The 16,129-nt window shown below is 47.5% G+C and overlaps 1 protein-coding gene across 10 annotated transcripts in view; it reads right to left on the bottom strand.

The window, feature by feature from the left end:
* EXTL3 (exostosin like glycosyltransferase 3) overlaps positions 1-16,129 on the bottom strand; it is a 155,426-nt gene that overhangs the window by 60,896 nt on the left and 78,401 nt on the right. For 7 of the 10 annotated variants that reach the window (XM_071742254.1, XM_071742247.1, XM_071742245.1 and 4 more), the window contains one exon: positions 11,763-11,860. The exons of the other annotated variants lie outside the window; for them this stretch is intronic. The gene's annotated coding sequence lies outside the window, so the exon portion shown is untranslated. The remainder of the gene's footprint in view (positions 1-11,762; positions 11,861-16,129) is intronic. 10 annotated transcript variants of the gene reach the window in all.

Consider the following 16,129-nt stretch of genomic DNA (forward strand, 5'->3'; position numbering starts at 1 on the left):
GAAGAGAAGGCTGCAACGGGGAGACCTTAGAGCACCTTCCAGTGCCTGAAGGGGCTCCAGGAAAGCTGGGGAGGGACTTGGGACAAGGGCCTGGAGGGATGGGACCCTGCGAGGGGGAAGGGTTTGCAGCTGGGAGAGGGGAGATGGAGAGGAGAATCCCAGAGAAGCAAAGATGAGGAGGGAAATCAGTGTCCCAGAGGCAATCCTTGCCCTGAGATCTGGTTTGGTCAATAAACTGGAGTGGTGCTGGGTCCATCTCTGGGGTCCCCATCAGCAGAAGGACACGGAGCTGTTGGAGCCAGTGCAGAGGAGGCCCTGGAGCTGCTGAGAGGGCTGGAGCAGCTCTGCTCTGGAGCCAGGCTCAAAGAGTTGGGGTTGCTCAGTATTCTACAACCATAATGATGTAAAAGCACCATAAAACACCTCCTAAAGCCATCTGAGAAATGTGCTTAGCACAGGTGAGCAGCAGTGCTGGGGATAGGATGGGAGGGGAAGGAGGGGAAGTTCACTCCTGGGGGAGTTTCCCACACAACAGAGGACTTGGTAAGGCAGGAGTCTGTGTCCCCAAACCTTTGGACTGGCTTTCTGTATAGAAATGGGATTATTTTTGATGTGGAATAATGTGGGGAGCTTTTTTTTGAAGGTAGAGTGTAAGTAGCCAAGTGGGGAGCTAGTGATGAAAATAAAAATTTATGAGTTGCTAGAAGGAGTACTGACTGGGTCCAGTTCTGGAGTCCCCAACACAAAAAGGATCCAGAGCTATTGGGGGAAGTCTAAAAGAGGCCCTGGAGCTGCTGGGAGGGCTGGAGCAGCTCTGCTCTGCAGCCAGGCTGAGATGGTTGGGGTTGCTCAATATTCTACAACATTCTACAATATTCATTCTCTAATGTTACAGAATTTAAGCAGCCAATGAAATGCAGAAATGCCTGGGATGGCAGGGAGATTAATTTGAGAGTTCACATTTTCCACTGAAATATATTGGTCAATGTTTCAAAACACAGAGCATTATTTATGGAGGGAACCAAAGGTTTTAACAATCCTAGGGTTCTGCAGATATTTAGTAAGTAAAATGGAAATAGCAAAATTAGTACATCTGAGGGAGTCGGCAGCAAAGAGCAGCCTAAGGAAAAAAATATTGTTGGGAGTGCTCTTCCTGAGGTCTCCCAAGGATATAGCACTGGTTTTACATCCTACAGCTTCTTTGCTGATGGTTTAGAAGAAAATGTGAAGTCACTGGTAATAACATTTGCCTATCAAATACCCATGGCATGATCAGCTCAAGTTAATTTTACAGAATGTGACCATAGGTGTTTCTCCAAACAAAGGATTTTTCAGTACACCCAAATAGTAAATCCAAGTTGATCAATGTGTTTGTCAGATACTTCTACCAAAGATAGAAAATTATAGCCAAAAAAAACCCCACAACCCCAAAGCAGCCCAGGGCCCAACAGTGCCTAATCACTTGAACAAATCCTGCTTAAGATGTTTAAAAGAGGGTTAGCACGTGGATTAGAAGCATAAGGTGAGAGCAGGGAGGTGACATGCTGCCTGTTTTGAGAAGGATTTGCTGCAAGGCTGTTGACATTCATGGTTTGCTCACCTCAAGGAGCTCCTTGATACATCAAACGGCTCCAGAGAGGAGCTAGATAAGAATTCATTCATGGTGAGGGACTCCAGCCAGAACAGGTTGAGCTTCTGCTCAAAAATCAAATTAAGAATGTGTTTCATAATGATCTAAAAGTGCTGTAGTTTTACTTACTCAACCAGCAGCTCATCTTCATTTAAAAACAAACCACAGCACCTCCCTAAAGCCATCTGAGAAATGTGCTTAGCACAGGTGAGCAGCAGTGCTGGGGACAGAATGGGTGGGCAAGGAGGGGAAGTTCACTCCTGGGGGAGTTTCCCACACAACAGAGGACTTGGTAAGGCAGGAGTCTGTGTCCCCAAACCTTTGGACTGGCTTTCTGTATAGAAATGGGATTATTTTTGATGTGGAATAATGTGGGGAGTTTTTTTTTTTTGAAGGTAGAGTGTAAGTAGCCAAGTGGGGAGCTAGTGATGAAAATGAAAATGCATGAGTTGCTAGAAGGAGTACTGACTGGGTCCAGTTCTGGAGTCCCCAACACAAAAAGGACCCAGAGCTGTTGGGGGAAATCTAGAAGAGGCCCTGGAGCTGCTGGGAGGGCTGGAGCAGCTCTGCTCTGGAGCCAGGCTGAGAGAGTTGGGGGTGTTGAGGCTGGAGAAGAGAAGGCTGCAACGGGGAGACCTTAGAGCACCTTCCAGTGCCTGAAGGGGCTCCAAGAAAGCTGGGGAGGGACTTGGGACAAGGGCCTGGAGGGATGGGACCCTGCGAGGGGGAAGGGTTTGCAGCTGAAAGATTTAGGTTAAAATTGTCTCTTGTGACTGGATGTACAGGGGGAAAACAATTAATTAGAACAGGAGCACAGAGAGGTGGTAGACCCTGCACCCCAGTGATGGGACAAAGCCCTGCATAACCTCATCTACCTTTCCAGTTACTTTACTCCAAGACCAACACTGGATTAGAGACCTCCAGTGGTGTCTCTTCCAAGCTGGTTTGTTCTCTGATTCAAAGAAATGCCAAAGAGAAGGTGGAAGTCTTTCCTAGAAATATCAGAACTCAATAATGTATAACAAATAAAACTCTTCCTAAGCTCTTTGTTGAATTGATGACCTGGTGACACAGGAAAGCCTCCCAGCAGACTGTGCTTCCTTTTTTCTGACATTTACATCTTGATAGAGGAACATATCCGTTCAATTAAGACACATTACCACTTGCACATTAAAGTTTGAGGTGCTTTAGCAATATCTTTAGACTTAATACCTGCAGAAGGTGATAAAACATTCATGAGAGCAACACTGCAAGATTAAATGGCTTGGGTTGATATTAAAAGACATTTTAAGAGACATCCTTTTAAGGCTTCCTCTGCTCCCATCTCTCTCCTCAACCACTACATCATCATTTCCCCAAATCCCTTCATGTATCCCACAGACAGGGAAAGCACATCCCAGGAGTGCATTAAGTGGGAGGGAAAAAGAATGGATCAGATGGTGCCTTTGAATTTTAGGTGTCACCAGGTTTGCTTGCTGCTTTTTTTTTTTTTTTTTTATTACAAAAATATGTCTTCTGTAGTTACTGGTAAGTGTATCTATTGACTTTCACCAAAATGGAAAAATCCTCTCAGGTTTGTTTCTCTTTCACCTTACTCTAACAGCTGCCCTGCCAAGAGCCATGGCAGACAAAAATCTTTAGCTCCTAGAAACCCATTTTGAAAGGGTTTCAAAGCACAGAGCAAACTTTTCATCCCTAATGTGGCTTTCTAAGTCACACAGCTATCTTCCTGATTTCACTGGGTGTGATCCAGAAGGCAAAAAAACTCCAAAGCCACAAGTCCCTGGTTTTGCTGACCAGGATTATCTGACTTAGTGAGTCTCAGCAACCTTCAAGGACACGGTGTAACACACCTGAATGGGACTCACAAGTGCTGGATGCAGCTCTCTTAAATCCTCTAAGCCTCTGCTTCTCTGCCCAAACAGCCATTTAAGTGCTGATAATCTCACTTTTAGATTATTTTCAGAAAACTGACAGGTCAGCAAATGATTTTTAAGTCATTAAGGCTGTCTCATAATTCTCAGCCTGATGCATAACTCGAGCCTCTGCTGCTCCACAGAGCAGGAGGCAAGGGTTGTGCTGCCTGGTTTGAGATGTGAGATGCTATGGGGTTACCAGACCTTGATGACTCAGATTTCTCAGAGCCACATCTTGGTGGTTTTTTACAGCCTTTTCAAGCCCTGATTACCACCTGCAACCCCTCTGCAAGCCTTGGCTGTGTTAAGTGATAGATTTGGCTTCTGTGCATCCTTCCAGATTGGGGAATTCCTCCTCAGCTCAGAAGCTGCCTCTAGACCAGGGTGGTTTTGCAGATGAAGAGTGAGCAGTCACACTGTCCAGTTCTCAGAAGAAGTCTGTGACACAGGGAGGTTATTCCAGTATCAACCAGTGGAGGGCAACCACACACATCCACAACACCCAGCATTCTACTGCCCGGTACAGAAAGGAAAAAAAAAAAAACTCTCTTCCAATTTCCAACCATCAGAAGAGTTTTAAGTGAAGTGAGCTGTAATGGACTAACCCAAATTATACACTATCAGGAACAGATCAGCACCTGGTAGGGCTTCAGCAAACAAAATTCTTACCCAGCTAAGCAATGTGTTCAAGATGTAGAGAAGGCTGCACGGGTCCTGCACCACACAGACACAACATGGTGCTTCCAACTCACTGGAGGCAGCAGCACATCCCCCCCAGAAACATCACATCCCCCTCCAGAAACATCACATCCCTCTCCAGAAACATAAGGCTATCTTCTGAGGCTTGACAAAACATCAAGGCAAAACAAACAGAGCTTTAGTGAGAGGCAACCCCATAGTTTTAGCTGAGAAATTGTTTGAACAGCATCAATGTTTTGGTACAGAGAAAGGTGGAACACCAATAATTCTGAAGCTCAGCCCAAGCAGCTTTTAAACAGAAATGAAACCAAACATTCCTTCTCCCAAGCTCAGAACCCTCCCCCAGCCCATCCAAGCCTGTCCAAATCCCAGCCAAAGCAGGGGGGGAGCAGAGCAATGCTGCTCAGGGTGCCACTCTGCTAATTTCATCATAGAATCATAGAATGGGCTGGGTTGGAAGGGACCTCAGAGCTCATCAAGTCCAACCCTTGATCCACTCCCCCCGTGGTTCCCAGCCCATGGCACTGAGTGCCACATCCAGGCTCTTTTGAAATATCTCCAGGGATGGAGAATCCACCCCTTCCCTGGGCAGCCCATTCCAATGCCTGATCACCCTCTCCAGAAAGAAATTCTTTCTAATGTCCAACCTAAACCTCCCCTGGCACAACTTGAGACCTCTTGTGCCCTCTTGTCTTGCTGAGAGTTGCCTGGGAAAAGAGCCCAACCCCCCCCTGGCTCCAACCTCCTTTCAGGGAGTTGGAGAGAGTGAACTGATGAGCCCCAGGCTTGTCAAGACAAGTCAGGTGTTGTCCATGCTGCTGACCTAAGGAGAATACAGCACTCACAGCTGGTAATCTGGGCACTGGAAGCAAGAAAACTGCTTGTGAAATGATTATAAATAGCAAAGGGAATAGGGATAGTTTCTCCCTCCCATGTATGCCCACCTGCTCTGCTTGCACAAACCCCTCAGAGCCTGCATCAGCTCACTCTGATGCTCTCAGGATTCAAAATAAGCAGATGGAGGGAAAAGGGGTTATTCAGGAGAGCCCAACACCCATAACTTTTATACCTTGGGGCAGAATATCCTGCAAGTGATGCCACTCCTTGGTACTTCACTGGAAAACCCTGGCAAAGGCAGGTGTGTGTGTGGGGGGGAGAAGTGAGGGGTGACCCAGCTCTTCACCCTCTCCTTTCTCCCCATCAACATTTCAACAGCACAAAGTGCTGGTGGCACAGGGGACTTGCCTGGCACACAAAATGGAAACCCAACAACTCTGATTTTTAAAGATACTCATTTCTTCATCCTCATCAAGCTCTGTTGTAAAAGTCACTTTAAAATCTTAGCTAACCTGGGATGCTGCTGCATCATCAGCTGGGAAAAGGTTGTTGATGAAGAACTATTACAGGGGAAAGAGAAGAGAAAGAGAGAAAGAAAGAGAGAGAGAAAGAGAGAAAGAGAGAAAGAGAGAAAGAGAAAGAGAAAAAAAAGAGAAAAAGAGGAAAAAAAAAGAGAAAAAGAGAAAGAGAGAGAGAAAAGAGAAAGAGAGAAAGAGAAAGAAAGAGAAAGAGAAAGAGAAAGAGAAAGAGAAAGAGAAAGAGAAAGAGAAAGAGAGAAAGAAGAGGAGGAGAAGAAGGAGAAGAAGGAGAAGAAGGAGAAGAAGGAGGAGAAGAAGAAGGGAAAGGGAAAGGGGAAAGAGGGAAGGGGGAAGGAGAAAGGGAGAAGGGGGAAGGGGGAAGGGGAAAGGGAGAAGGGGGAAGGGAAAAGGGGAAAAGGGAACAAAACAAAAAAGAAACAGGAAAACAGAAATCAGTGCTTCTCCTCTTGCCTCCAAAGGACCTTTCTGCACTCAAACCTGTTTTGGCCACTGGGTTTTAGTTGGCAGAGCTGGCATGCAGGATGTGCACAGCACCCACAGCACTCTTTTGCTTTGTACCAGTAGAACACCAACAGAACCTTCCCAGCCAGGGGTGGTTTGCACTGTCATTATCACTGGGAAGAGCAGAAAGAGGGGGTCTGTGGTTTTGGTACAGGCTGCAGGCACCAGCACAGGTAACCCAGCCCCTTTCATGTTCTTAACACTTTCTCACCTTCCTGAACACTGTGGCCACATCTGACCTGCCTTGAGGGTTTGGTTCCTGGTTAAGCTGCTTTCTGGCCCATAGTCAGGGACCATCTGGGACAGTGGTTGCCAGCCAAGGCCACACTCTGGGCAAGTGATTCCCAGTGCCCAGGAGCTCCACATCATGTCCTGGTGACCAGGGTCCCAACCTTGAGCTGTGCATCTTGGAGCAGAGCCTGTCCTTGGCAGCCCCCAGCTGGGGAAGGGTTGGGAACCCTGCTGTTACACTAGCTCAGATATTCTAAAAACAAATAAATACCCCTGAAAGACATGGGAAGGGTTATTACTTCAACAGCCAGCAAGGAGATATTTGAGACAACGGGGAACTTCACTTCCCACCTTTTGAGGGGATAATATAAACCAGCAGAGCAGAAAGAAATCCAAAACATCATTTATCAAAGCAGCAACAGGATTTTCTGTCAAAGAAGAGATTTCAGACAGATGCTTTTGGCATGGGTGGATTTGTGGCAAAACAATGAAGCAACATGAGGGATGGGAGGTGATTGTTTCTTTGCACAGAGCATGGAAAGCTTGCAGAAGCTTTATAAAATTAGAGCTGCTTATGTTGAACAGCTGAAATGAAAAGGGGGGGAGGGAGAGTTTCCCCCGTGCAGTCCTCTAAACGTAGCACTCCTGATTGTACTCAGCAGGAAACCCTCTCAGCACCTTCCCTCCCACTGAGCTGCAGGCACAGGGGAAGCTCAGGAGTTTGGAGAATTGGGTCTTTGCTTGTGTTCCTCTCACCTCTCTCCATCCCCAAGTCCTCTCCATCCTCCCTTTGACAGACACAGCTGGAAAAACTGCTGATACCTTGTCAGGCAGGTTCTCTGAAGCCTTGCTCCCAGCTACTCTAAATGCAGGCACATGAAGCACTAGGATTCTGCTGGTGACATTTGGACCACAAATGAAGTCCCCAAGAGTAATAAACAATCAGGTAAAGAAATCTGGAAAGAAATTACCCAGCACACCTCATCTTTTTGGCCCCCACGAGATCCATATAAAATGTGTTAATGCATCTGATTATGATCTAAATTATGTACAGAGGCTCCTGCCAAGCACTCTGTGAAGTTTCTTTATTGTTAAGTTGGAAGCTGTTGAAGAATGGTCCAGTCATCATGTTTCAAATTAGATTTGGGAAAAAACATTTTCCTACTTTATTGCTGGCTCAGAGCAGGAGTTTGTGGGAAAAGGTCGATACATGAGTTTTCTCTGCTGAAAAAAAGAGCAGGAGAAGTGGGGACAGAACAAGAGAAGAGTCAGTGTCTTACCTGTCCCTGTGTCATAACCTGAGCTGCAGGGACTTACTGCACACAGGCAAGCCAGGAAATGCCACCCTGCAATTTCAGCTGACTTTCTAGAGGGCTTTTTTTTCCAGAAAAAGGGGGTATAAACACACATTGTGCACATGCACCATGGCCTGTAAAACTCTGCAAGAAAGGGTTTCTGAAAATGAAGAGTTTGATGAGAATGGCTTGCAAAACACCATGTGAAACTTTCACCATGCCTGTATGGGCTGGCTGAGCTGCTGCCTGCACTGCAGGCAAAATCATTTGCTGTTTGGAAGCAGCTAAGAAAACTGGTTTTCTCCCCAGTATGCTGAACCAACACTGGAGATTAAAAAAATAAAATAAAATAGAGGCACACACACCATTCAATACATACAAGTTTGGAAGAGCACCCACAGGCAGCCTGATGACCTCACTTGTGGTTAAAACTCCACCAACCCAACCTGTGCTTCATTTTCTGGCCTGAAATTGCACCATGGGTGGTTTAGACCAGATCTGAGGAAGGATTTCTTTACTGGGAGAGCAGTCAAGTATTGGAATGGGCTGCCAAGGGAGCTGGTGGAGTCCCCATCCCTAGAGATATTTAAAAGCTGTGTAGATGAGGGACTTCAGGACATGCACGAGTGGGTGATACAGATATTGATATTTATTTTTTTATTGGGGGGGGGGGGGGATATTCAGAGTTGGACATGGTGGTCTCAGAGATCTTTTCCAACCATGACAATTCTGTGATGCTGCTGGCATCTGCCCAAACCTTCCCTGCCCTGCTCAGCATCTCCTTCCCACCACATTGGAAGCAGAAGTCAGAAGCAGAGCCAAGGTCACCTTGCTCAGAGGAGCTGTTTTTCAACAGGAGGGTCCCTGCATATTAAAGGTCTTCCATCTATTACCTCTGCCCTTCCAAACACACAGCTGTAGCAATAACTGCATAAATTGGGACTAAGTGGGGCTCGATGGAGGAGAGCTGGCATATAATAGCTCTTACATATTTATTTGGCTCCATACACACATATAAATAGATACATATAGATAGATATATATATATATATATGTGTATGGCAGCTAAAGATATATGCCAGACAGCTGTCTGCATCTCCTCTCAAGGTGCACTGCTCATCTTCAGTGTGGGCTTTAACACTTCATATTCATCACCATAGCATCAGGCATAACAGGACTTTTAAGGCCTTTGATATGCACAGCAACTGCTGGACACATTTACTACTGCTCCACAGGCTGATATTAGGAGTTAAGTATTAGATACTTGGAGCTCCTGGAGCATTTCCAGAGGAGGCCATGATGAGAGGGCTGGAGGAGCTCTTCTATGAAGAGCTGGGGGTGTTGAGGCTGGAGAAGAGAAGGCTGCAACGGGGAGACCTTAGAGCACCTTCCAGTGCCTGAAGGGGCTCCAGGAAAGCTGGGGAGGGACTTGGGACAAGGGCCTGGAGGGATGGGACCCTGCGAGGGGGAAGGGTTTGCAGCTGGGAGAGGGGAGATGGAGAGGAGATCTTGGGCAGGGAGGGAGGGAGGGAGGGAGGGAGGGAGAAATTGTTTGGTTGGACTTGGTGATCTCAGAGGTCCTTTCCAGCCATGAGCATTCTGTGATTCTCAGGTGTGGGACATGGGTTAGTGGTGGCCTGGAATAAGGTGATGTCCTGGCTGGGCTGGAGTGGGATAGGACAAGGGGGAAGGGTTTGGAGCTGGGAGAGGGGAGCTGGGGCTGAGATGTGAGGGAGGAATTCCTTGGGGTGAGGGTGCTGAGCCCCTGGTTGCCCAGGTTGCCCAAGGAAGCTGTGGCTGCCCCATCCCTGGCAGTGTCTCAGCCCAGGTTGGATGGGGCTTGGAGCACCCTGGGCTGGGGGAGGGGTCCCTGACCATGGCAGGGGGGGCACTGGGGAGCTTTGATGTTTTCCCACCCAAACCAGTCTGGGATTGTATGATAGCCATGTCCAAGGAAAGCCTTTCTCACTCAGTGTGTGTGCTAGAGCCCAAGAGCAAGTTTTTCTTGTGCAGCAAGAAAAACAAAATGCAGAGACTGAGGCAGATGTAAAGCCTAAATGTTGAATTTGAGGTGTCCTGGGCCTCTCTTTTAGCATTTGTTCCTGACAACACCAACTGAGCAACAAGGCAGTAATGGCAGTGACCAAGGCTCCTGCCTGCAGTGAAATTCAGCACAAAGACCAAGCTCAGGAGTTGGCCCATGTCAAACTCTGCTTGAGCCAGACCTTGCTATCAGCAGATCTGCAGGAAATTAGGGATCAGAACAACCATTCCTAGCCACCATGGTAATGTAGTGCTTTAAACACCAAAAAGGAAAAAAAAAAAATCTTTCATGTAGGATCATGGGCTGGACCCCAGCCAGGCAACAGCACTGCTTTAAAAGGAAGTATTTATCTCTATGAAACACTTACTACACAACATGCCAGGTGCTTGAAAAGAAAGCCTTTGCTAAACAACCAGATTTTAACCTAAAATTCTGCACGTTGGCATTCTCTTCTGCTTTAGTTAAGAGTGGTTCCCTTATCCAGCATGCTTATTTTCTGCCTTTTTAAGAGAAAAAGAATCATCCAATTTAATTTTGAGGCAAGATGGAAGACCAAAGCCTGGCCTCAGAGATGTGAGATCTTTTCAGCTCAAAGTCAGCAGGTTCTCACAGGAGCTCAAGGGCTGTTCTGGAAAAAAAAATTTTTAAAAAACTCTTTTTCACTGGAACAAGGCAGGAGAAAAAAAAAAAACAGAACCTAGATGTACAGATATGTGGTTGGGGTGGGGAAATAGCTAACAGGTTTTCAAAATATAAATAAAAAAAATCAACTGATGAGTGACATTATGGCTTGATTGCCACACTGCCAGAAGCTAAATGCTATCCTGCATGGTTGTATTTCCTGAAGGAAATCACCAGCACAGTTGCTAAGCCTGCTGGAAGTTGTTCAACCCAAGTACATACGGAGCAGATGCTCCAAACATGACAAACAAGGACACAGAGCTCCTGGAGAAATCTTTTGACAGTGAGTCAAAACAGGGGCTTGAACTGGTCATGAGCCATCAGAGAGGCAGCTGTGACTTTTTTTTCACAGATTTGTAGAGTTCAAGGCCAAAAGGGAACTTGAGAGCACCTAGCCTGCTTCTTACTGTAGCATGGGCCATCACACTTCATCCAAGTTTTCTTAAGAGCTGCAGTTTGATCTGGCAGCCAAATCCCAACTGGAAAAACTGTGGCAGCTCCCAGGAGTGATCCACATGCTACCTCCACTCAAAAACTCCAGCTGCCAGAGTAGCTTTGCACAGGATGCAACTGCTTCATGATGTCCCTGCATCCATGCTCCAGCCACTTTGCTTCAGGCTTCACACCTTTGCTCAAATTTAACAACAGCTCTGACAAAGCTCTGGAGTCTGCCTGAAGGAGCTCAGCTCACAGCACAAAATCTTATTCTCTGGCTGAGAGTGAGAAGGAAACTGGAAAAAGAGAAATGTGCTGCTGGCAGCAATCCCTGGCCTCAGCCACACATCCCTGCACCAGCTGTGCACCAGCAGCCCAGGGACTGATCCTTACATGGTGAAGTCACCTTGGTTACAAAACTTTTTGAGGCAAGAATCTGCCCAATAATTGATGCTAAAGAAGAAAAATGTTCTGATTATGGATGCAGTCTTGGAGATCACCTCTCCCCACGGAGCTGTGTGCAGGGATTTGGATCCCCAGGCACCCAGATACCAGCCCAGCAAACTCACACCATCAGTGACATCCAGCACTGCTTTTAAAACCCAAATTTTAAGACTGGAATATTGTGAAATGCCACTTCTCTGCCTGGAGTTCTGCCAACTAAATTTGGCTAAAACTTTCAGCAAATACTAGATGATTAAATAAAAGAGTCAGTTGCAAAAAAAAAAAAAATGTAAGGAGCTTGCTTCTGACTCTGTGTCACTGTGCTGGTACTGCCCAACTTTTCCAAGCTTCTCTCACCATCACTTCAACTTGACCATGGGAAGAAGGGAGAGTGTTGCAAGAGGAGTGCAGAGATATTCTGGTAGCCTGTCTTAAAAAGCATCAGGAGAAGAAGCAACCAAATGCCAGATGTGGAGCAGAGTGACACTGCAGGGCTTGTTTGTGCTTTACCTGTCTCAGCTCCTTGGCTCAGACCTGTCCTGCATCACACTTCAAATCCTTCACTATTTTTCTTCTTCCTCCCAGCGTTGATCTCAAGGGTTCTTTTCCTGTTTAGAATAAAAACACAAAAAAACCCACTTTTTTTTTGGTGTAAAGAACATAAGAAACATATTGTAACTTAAGAACATAAGAAACATATTGCCCATTGCCTTGAGGCATCACGCAAGGGATGCTGCCTGGTAGAACACTGGCTAAAAACACTCCTTCCAGACCAAAACCACTCCTTCCAGACCATCTCAAGGGTGAGAGATTCACAGTGTAGGTGGCACTAAAGCTCTGGGCTGCTGAGGGGTATCAGAGGCTGGAGGGTATCAAACCCAACACACAGGACACTTCTGTGGGTGTTCTGATGCCTGGAGCAATGAGGCAAATCCTCAGCTCCTGAATATTCCCCAGCACAGCAGAGACTCACAAAGGGAGTGCAAGGCTCCTGTGATTAAAACCAAACTGGCCAGAAGTCCCCAAGCAAAGTTTTGATGACCTTGGACTCCTGGTCCTGAGCTGCTTCCACTTCAGGACCACCAAATTATCTCTGAGCTCCCTCCCCCCATCTGAATTTGATGCTTTGGTTTATTGGGGCATTATTCAGACTTACAGGGACAGCCAGGTCCATAAAAAGGATGCAAGAAATGCTCTTGGTTGTCAGCCCCACCACTGCCTTGCTGAGATACCAACACTCCCCCAAACTCTGGCCCAGTGCCTGAAGCTGGGGATGAGGATATTCAACCTCATAGGATGAGGATATTCAACCAGAGCAGCAGAGGTAAATGATCAGCATGCTTTGCAAACACTGCTGCTGCTACCTCCCTCTAAATGAGACAACCTGGAGATGGGATATTTCAAATCCTCTGCAGCTAAACAGGATGAGATGTGGGTCACTGGTTCTGTGCTCCATCAGCTCAAAGCCAGGTTGAAGGAGTTCTCAGCTCCCAGCACAGGAAACATTTGCACTGCAACACCTGGCAACCAACACCTCTCAAGTCAAACGCCCAGAGCCCATAAAAAATAAAATAATTGACTATATTGTTCTGCAAATGCCAAGGTCAAAGAGGAACCCCTTGCAAACCATCCAGCCTGACCTGTTGCATGACACATCACCAGCTCCACCCGCTGGTTCCAGCCTCAAGCCCAGTAACTCACACTGATTTTTTTTTATCCAGCTTTTCCCCCAGATCAAAACCTCTCTCAGACAGGCTTCTGCTGCAAACAGCCTGATCTCAGCAGCCAAACACATGGGAAACTGAACCAAAACAAAATACCTTCTGCTAACAGGAGTCGAGGGCTGCAGGACCCTCGCCCAGCAGGCGATGCCTTTGCTGGAGGTGACATTTCCTTTTGTTCCAGAACAAAAAAACACTGTGCATCAGGAGCCATCCACATCCTGCCTTCATCTTCCTACACAGCCTCTTGGACACTCAGAGTTTTGGCTGCCAGCAGAAGCCGAGTGTCCCAAACCTCCCTCTCCCCACCCCTCCTCTTACTAATGTGTTCCATACTCACAGCCTTTCACACACAGTCCCAGCTCTGCTGCCAGCAGGGACCTGGTGCTGGGCTCTGGCAGCTTCTTTAGAAAGAAAAATCCTTTTCCCTGGTGCTAGTAAAATGCTGCCCGAGTGCCTGCATCTCTGGGCTACAATAAAGGAAGCATCTCATCAACACAGCTCTCCTCTCTTGGCAGGCTGCAGGACGTGGCTCCTCTCCATCTGCACAAGGCTACAAGATGTTTGCAGAAATAGGAACTAAAGGCCATGACCCCTCTATCCCTTGCTCCTCCCTGGACTGCAAAACTCCTTCCAGAGTTCTCCAGAAATCACAAGTGAAGCTGTTGCTCAACAGCAAGGATTGCATCCCAACCTGCCCTACAAAACCTCACACTCCAATGCTCACCCACGCCACGTGAACCCAGCATCTCTGCGTGGCTCTTGCTGGCTCTCTCTGAGGTCTGGAAATATTTGAATCACCAGCTTTGCATCCGTAGGGTTTATAACATCTAAACCCACGTTGCTTAAACAAACACAAATTATTCTGGGTCCCTGCAGCTCGTAGCAGCACTCGGGGCAAAGGACCCGAGAACTCAGCACACGGGGGAATTGGGTGCTTGGATTCCCATCAGCCACAAGAATCATAGAATCACAGAATGGGCTGGGTTGGAAGGGAGCTCAGAGCTCATCAAGTCCAACCCTTGATCCACTCCCCCCGTGGTTCCCAGCCCATGGCACTGAGTGCCACATCCAGGCTCTTTTGAAATATCTCCAGGGATGGAGAATCCACCCCTTCCCTGGGCAGCCCATTCCAATGCCTGAGCACCCTCTCCAGAAAGAAATTCTTTCTAATGTCCAACCTAAACCTCCCCTGGCACAACTTGAGACCTCTTGTGCCCTCTTGTCTTGCTGAGAGTTGCCTGGGAAAAGAGCCCAACCCCCCCTGGCTCCAACCTCCTTTCAGGGAGTTGGAGAGAGTGATGAGGTCTCCCCTGAGCCTCCTCTTCTCCAGCCTCAACACCCCCAGCTCCCTCAGCCCTTCCTCACAGCACTTGTGCTGGATCCCTTCCCAGCCTCCTTGCTCTTCTCTGGACCTGCTCCAGCACCTCAAGCTCCTTCCTGAGCTGAGGGGCCCAGAACTGGACACAGGACTCAAGCTGTGGCCTCCCCAGGGCTGAGCACAGGGGCAGAATCCCTTCCCTGGACCTGCTGGCCACGCTCTTCCTGACACAGCCCAGGATGCCATTGGCCTTCTTGGCTACCTGGGCACACTGCTGGCTCCTCTTCAGCTTCCTGGCAATCCAGACTCCCAGGCCCTTTCTGTCTGGCTGCTCTTAGGAGGTTGGTATTTTTTTTAAAAAAGTATCATTCTAGGCACTGAAAAGCATCAGGGTGCTCATGGGATAAATGCTACGTTATGGTAAACACAAAGCCCCTTTTCTAACCAAGGCTGAATAACTTCTATAATGCAAAAATTACAGTTCTCTACCAATGGCAATGAACAAATAAAATATTAAGAGCAGTAATAGCAAACCAGCACGGGCTCACCCAAAAAGAAAAGCAGCTTTTCCCCACTCCCCATCAGAGAAGCTGTGGCAAGTGGCTGTTATGACTTCATTTTCTTTTTTATTAGTTTTTACAAGCCAGCTCCGCTAAAAGGTTGCACCAGTAATTTAAACTGCGGTTGTCAGCAGAAGTGAAGGACATTGTGGGATACATTTTATTCTGGCTCTTTTATTGCCTGGCTCCTTGGAGTGATTCAAGCAGCTTAAAGATTTCAGAGGTACTGTCACAACAGTCTCTGGCCCTGAGCAAGCTGCCATTTGAAACCAAACCAAAACAACACCACAAAAAAACAACCCAAACCCAAACCAACAAAAAAACCCACCAAGCAACCAAAACAAAATAAAAAAACCCAAACCCAAAACCAAACAAAAAAACAAAAAACAAAAAACAAACAAACAAAAAACCAAGCTTAAACCCCCAACTTTTAGAGAACTGTCTAGATCAGGAGAAGCTGTTCAAAACCTCTGGTCGAGGGAGGGGATTCTCCCCCTCTGCTCTGCTCTGCTGAGACCCCACCTGGAGTTGTGTGTCCAGTTCTGGAGTCCCCAACAGCAGAAGGACACAGAGCTCCTGGAAGGTGTCCAGAGCAGAGCCACTCAAATGCTCAGAGGGCTGAGCACCTCCCTGGGAAGCCAGGCTGAGGGCTTGGGGTTGTTCAGCCTGGAGAAGAGGAGGCTCCCAGGTGAGCTCAGAGCAACCTCCCAATATCTGAAGGGGCTCCAAGAAAGCTGGGGGAGGGCTTTGGACACGGGGGGGTAGGGAGAGGACAAGGGAAATGGGTTAAAACTGGAAGAGGGGAGATTGAGGTTGGACATGAGAAGAAATTCTTGAATTTGAGCCCCAGGTTGCCCAAGGAAGCTGTGGCTGCCCCATCCCTGGCAGTGTCTCAGCCCAGGTTGGATGGGGCTTGGAGCCCCCTGGGCTGGGGGAAGGGTCCCTGACCATGCAGGGGGTTGGAACTGGATGAGCTTTAAGGTCCCTTCCAACCCAAACCAGTCTGGGCTTCTATGAAGATTCAACAAGTGCCAATTGGTGCTACCAAACTGCTCCCTCATGGGGACTTGCACCTTCTGGGCTGTTCTGATGTGACAGAAGTGGGGGGGCTCTGTAGCACACAGTAAATGCTGACTTTTTGCAGCTCTGCCAAAACACACACCTACACACACACACACACAGACACACACAGACACAGACACACAGACACAGACACACAGACACACACACAGACACACAGACACACACACACAGACACAGACACACAGACACAGA

Source organism: Heliangelus exortis, chromosome 3 (assembly GCF_036169615.1).
Source record: "Heliangelus exortis chromosome 3, bHelExo1.hap1, whole genome shotgun sequence".
Classification (NCBI taxonomy): Eukaryota; Metazoa; Chordata; class Aves; order Apodiformes; family Trochilidae; genus Heliangelus; species Heliangelus exortis.